This window comes from Mirounga angustirostris, unplaced genomic scaffold (genome assembly GCF_029215605.1).
Source record: "Mirounga angustirostris isolate CCGP_5_RB_7025 unplaced genomic scaffold, mMirAng1.0.hap1 SCAF_14, whole genome shotgun sequence".
Lineage (NCBI taxonomy): Eukaryota > Metazoa > Chordata > Mammalia > Carnivora > Phocidae > Mirounga > Mirounga angustirostris.
This window is the reverse complement of record NW_026991722.1, coordinates 82,565,740-82,571,739: the sequence shown is the minus strand read 5'-3', so window position 1 is coordinate 82,571,739 and position 6,000 is coordinate 82,565,740.

Below are 6,000 nucleotides of genomic sequence, written 5' to 3'. Positions count from 1 at the left end.
ACAGCAGCCCTGTGTGAACACCCAGGAGGAAGTGGCGCTGAGCTGCAGAGAAGCAAAGCTGTTTCTCCTTGGGCAAGCCGTCCAACCTCTCTGGGCCAGTGTTCGCATCTGTAAAATGTGGGATTTGGGATGGAAGCTCTAAGAATCTCTTGTTCTCAAAGTTACAAAGTGTTTATAACTGATGACATTTGGCATTTTTTCATTTAATCCTCTCCACCTATGAAATAGGTTCTCTGTGGTTACTGTTCTCCAGAGGAGAGGATTTGGGAGAGTGAGCAGTCATTCACCTGGGGTCATATGGCTCATCAGTGGTAGTCTGTCCCCAGAGCACATATCCCTGGCTTTGCTCTTCTGTGCCGGCTAGTTAGGGCCTAGCGTTTTCCATTCTTTGTAGCGGTGCCTCCAGCCCTTTCACGTCCTTGTGCTGCACACGGAGTATGTGGCTGAGCGGCTCTGGGTGACTGGCCCAGGGCTCCCCCCGGATGCTGTGGCTGATCGATACCTCACCCCATTCATAGGACACTTGCTTTAGAAAAGGCAGTTATTCCTGAAGACTCGAAGTGATCCTTGAGGGAGGAGACCCCATCTTTCTCTTCATGCCTTCAAAAGGCAGTGACAAAATGGCGTGCCCTTAGCTAACCCAGGGAGAACTAAACTGAGCCTCTCACCCCTTCACCTAACTCTGGGAGCCTCTGGAATTTTGGGCATCAAGATTATTTTAAAATGTGGGAGAGGGTGACAGGCTTCACATCCCTTCTAGGAACCAAACCTCCAGGGAAGTTCCCTTCGGCTCCTTGCTGTGATGCCCGCTTGGGAGAGGGGCAAGGGACCTGCAGGATTGATTCTTCCGTTTGCAGGGATTTGGAGGTAACATTTTATTGAGAGCAGATTCTGAAACAAGATCGGTTGTTAGAACTGTTTTTCTAAGTAGGAGGCTGTATGGACGTGTGGTAAATTGCTTCAAGCCTTTCTAAATTAGAACAATAGGGAGAAACAGGAAAAGCCTCACTGAAAGATCTAGGTCCTGAGAGGTTTTTAAGGAAACACAGACGGCGCTTTGGCTCTACGGTGTACTGCTGGGGAGCCGTGTGAACTTGAGGGCAGGTTGGAACCTTAACTTCACCGCTTGATGTTAAGCCAGGTGACCCAGAGTATGTTCCTCCACCTGAGCCCACATGTCCTCCTCTGTGCGGTGACAGGACGGTTACAGGCTGGTCTGCAGTGAGGGAGATGACGCACTCCACGAGGCCGGCACATGGGAGGTGCTCGCTTGGTGGCTGAGGAGCATTAAAACAAGCCTGTCAACGGGAAGGGACTGAGCCACAGGCACCATTAGCATGACAGCTGTCACAAGTCCTGAGCTCTTGGTCAGGAGTTCCTGCTGGGCCCAGAACTTGCAGATACCTGGTTAACTTTTTGAGCCTGAAGTGTAAAAAGCTCTGAAATTTTTTTTTTTTTTTTAAGATTTTATTTATTCATTTGAGACACAGAGATACAGAGAGCATGAGCAGGGGGAGAGGCAGAGGGAGAAGCAGACTCCCCGCTGAGCCAGGAGCCCAATGTGGGGCTCCATCCCAGGATTCTGGGATCATGACCTGAGCTGAAGGCTTAAAATCAGATTCTTTTTGAGAAGTGAGGATTACCGTGTTTGGATCTGTGACACGACATGAGAAGTGCATAAGCACCGGGCTGGGTCTTCCCTGTGCCCGGGCAGGAAAGCCCTTTACCGTCGTTGTTCGAGCGGTGCCTGGGAGGCCCGAAGGGTCTGGTCCTTGTTTTAGGAGGATGAAAGTTGAGATACAGATGGAAAGGAGCATCTCTAACATCATGTAGCCAGTTGGCTTGCAGAACTGGGAAAAACCTTTATTTCTCGATCCTCTGGTCACCAGGCCCCAGGGCCGTTCCATAACAATAATTTGGGAAGGTGAATCCAACGAGAGAAACCAGCCCAGTTGTTGGCATGCAGTTCTGTGGAGTGACTGAATGGGTTTCTCTTTTCCTAAGAGATGGAGCCCAGCCATTCCCCAGGGCTTTCTGTGCTGTCGCCCAGTTGTGTGCAGTTCCCTGCAGCCTGTCTGGCTAGAAAGATAGTGTTGATACTAACAAAGCTCAGGAAACTGGAAAAACTGGTCCAAGGATTATCCCATCAGTGGGGTTTGTGTGCTCTGCATGGGATGCACTGTCACCTTCTCTGAGACCGATTTCTCTGGTCGAGGTGGCATCAGCCGGTCGGAAGCTACATTAGATCCTTCTCACCATTTGGACTCCCACACAAAAGGGAGGTGGGAAGCCGGGTGCAGCAGTAGCTAATCCAGCATTTCTCAAACATATTGGCTTCAGGACCCCTTTACACTTTGAAAAATTATTGAGGACCCCAAAGAACTCTTGCTTCTCCATCTCTTACTTATTGATACCACTATCGACATCAAAACTGGTCAACTTTTATAAGTTGTACTCTTTTAAAAATGATAAGCCTATTACATGTTACCATAAGTAACCATAACAGAACTCAGTTTTCCAGAACAAAAGCCATTTTAATGAGGAGAGTGGCATTGTTTTACATTTTTCACGTCTCTTTAATGTCTGGATTTTCACGTCTGCTTCTGCATTCAATCTTGCAATATCACGTCACGTAGTCTCTCTGGAAACCTTACTATACGCTCTTAAGCAGGCGAGCGTGGAAAAAACAAGTAACATCTGGGTATTATGTAACTGTTTTCACTTTGCAGATCCTTTAAAAGGGTCTTAGGGAGCCTTGAGCTCCCCAGGCCACACTTAGAAAACCAAAACTAATCTAAAAGAGGGGAGAGAAATCCTACTGAAGTGTTTGGCTGGGAGGGCAGTGGGGGGTTTGACCCCGTGTTCCAGTGACGCCCCAAACTTGGCCCACACCCCACGGAACACAAACTTGAGAGAGTTCAACTGCATTATTTCTGATGTTCCTTCTAACTCACCAGTTCTCTGTGTGGCTTCATTTGAATGCAACAGAGACACCAGTGCCTGCCAAGTGCCGGGTCCCCGAGAGCACCAGGATGGTCCCTGTAAGCAAGGAACTTAATGCTCACTCGACTGGGGGGGCTACCTGAGGGCAGGGCAAGGCCATTGCCAAGTCTCTCAGAATGGCAGCAGGCCTCACGGATGGGATCAAGGCCAATTTCCAGTTCCATCAAAATTCCCTTTATTCCCTCCCTCTTGGAGGGACACGACCAGTTTGCCCGAGGCATCCCATCTTGGCTCCTCATTTAAAGTCCCGGGTGTTCAGTTCCCCTTCCTGTTCTTAATTCTTATTTGCCACCTGCTTGTACCTACTTACAACCACAGCATGTCTGCCTCTCCCACTACCCGTGTCAGCAGCTTAATTCCATTGCTCGCCAGTCTGAAGTCTGGATTTCATAGCTCCCTCCAGGCCTCTGTTGGACCAACCTTCATCTCTCGTACTGCTCCCCTGGAGGCGCCTCTGGCTGTCACAGGCCTCAGGCTTGAGGTCCCCTCTCCTTTTCTCTCCCAGCCCCCCACTGGTGATACCGTACTTCCTGACTCCTCAAGAGCCAGGTGAGCTCTTTAAAGAGCTCTTAGCCTGGGGCGCCTGGGTGGCTCAGTCAGTCAAACTTCCGCCTCTTGATTTCGGCTCAGGTCATGATCTTGGGGTGGTGGGTTCGAGTCCCGCATTGGGCTCCTTGCTCAGCAGGGAGTCTGCTTGAGATTCTGTCTCCCTCTCCCTCTGCCCCTCACCCCTGTGCATGCTTTCTCTCTCCCTAAAAAAATACATCTTTAAAAAATAAAGTGCCCTTAGCCCATGTTCAACCCTTACTACTTGACCCTCACTCCCCACCAGCTGCTCATCCTCTGCCTGTGTGATCCTGAAAAATACTTCACTTGGCCCCACTGTTCTCATCACCATCATTCCGTTTCACTTTTCATTCACTGCCCAACTTCTTGAACAAGGAACACACCCTCCTGCTCCATGGCGTCACTGTCTGTTCTGGCGAACCTCTGCATGCTGCTGTCCCCACTCTTCCTTTCTTTTCAGACACATATTTTTTAAGTAGGATCCATGCCCAGTGTGGAGCCCAACTCGGGGCGTGAACTCACAACCCTGAGATTAAGACCTGAGCCAAGATCAAGAGTTGGATGCTTAACTGACTGAGCCACCCAGGCGCCCCAATATTCGTATTCTCTGCCAGAATGTCTGCTCTGTGAAAGCAGAGAGTTAAACATTTTATGTAGTGCTAATGCTTCCCCTAGGTCAGTGCCTGGTACACGGGAAGCCCTCAAATGTGAAGGAATGACTCGTCTTTCCCTATTGTACCGTCAGTTCCACGAGGATGTGCCTTGTTTGGCTCACGTTAGGTCTTCAGTGCCTGGCACCTAGTAGGCATTCACGTATTTTTTGAATTAGCAAATGAATCCAGTTGCTAGGTAAATTCTGTGATTGTTTTTTGCAATGCTGCTTTCTCTAGTTGATGTGGTTTGCATATTGTCCTTTGCATCTGTCCCTTCCTGCTGTTACCCTCACACCTGGGCTTCAGCAGTAACCTCCTTGAAAGCTCAGCAGCAGAAATCCACTCTGCATGCTTGCATCAGACTACTTTCTTAAAATAATATGTTGATATTGCTCCTCTGCTCAGAAACTTTCATTGCCTCCCCATTATAGTTTCTACCATGCAAACAGGTGGCACCGCAAAGTCTCCTCTGGAAACTGGCTGTTCAGAAGCGCGGGACCGAGTTTCCCATCGGTGGCGCATTCAGATGCCTACCTTAGGTCCCCGCACTTTATAATTTTGTACATTTATAGTTTCTCCCTCTCTTTTCCTTTCTCCCTACCTCTATCCAGCTACCTACCTTCCCACCTACCAGAACACAGCCCACCACTGAATTGTAGTTTAAATAAATGTAAAGCAGTATTTCTAGGGGGCACCTGGGTGGCACAGTTAGTTTAGTGTCCGACTCTTGATTTCAGCTCAGGTTGTGACCTCAGGGGCGTGAGACGGAGTCCCATGCTGGGCTCCATGCAGGGCTGGAGCCTGCTTGAGATTCTCTCTCCTCCTACCCACCCCCCCAAAAAAATTAAAAAAAAAAAAACCCAACCCACCAATGTTTCTAGAGAAAACATGCTCCATTTCATTTGGGGGACACCAGGCACATATCCTGGCCTATAGGGAATTTCCCCTCCAAACCAAAACTGATGACTCTCAGACTGTGACAGCAGCTGTCTAAATACACCTGTCATTCAAGGCTCTTAAGTTCCAATTCCATCATGAAATCTTTATGATGAAATCTTCCCCATCATTTGAGCTAAAAGTGATCGCTGTCTCCCTCTGAAGTCTAGACTGCTTATTTGACAGCTGCTTTATCTACTGCATGTCTTTTATTTTTAATTCCTTATGTCTTACCTCTGAGAAGACTATCAGCTCCTGGAGGGAAAAGGCTCTAGTCTACAACCTGTGGCACATAATAAATGGTAAGCCCCCATTAGTTACTGAATAAATGATCAATTAATGCCTCTTGTTTTCCAGAAGACACGGGCAGGCGAGTCAGAAATCTGGTCTTCACAATGGCCAATTCTGCTCTACTTTTTTAAGATTTTTATTTATTTATTTGACAGAGACACAGCGACAGAGGGAACACAAGCAGGGGGAATGGGAGAGGGAGAAGCAGGCTTCCCACTGAGCAGGGAGCCCGATGTGGGGCTCCATCCCAGGACCCCGGGATCATGACCCAAGCCAAAGGCAGGCGCTTAACGACTCAGCTACCCAGGCACCCCTCCCTGTTTTTTTTTTTTTTTTTTTTTTTTAAGATTCATTTATCTAGGGATGCCTGGGTGACTCAGTTGGTTAGGCGTCTGCCTTTGGCTCAGGTCATGACCCCAGGGTCCTGGGATCGAGTCCCACACTGGGCTCCTTGCTCAGCGGGAGGCTGCTTCTCCCTCTGCTTGTCATTCCCCCCCTGCTTGTTGTCTCTCTCTGACAAATATTTTTCAAAAAATAAAGATTTATTTTA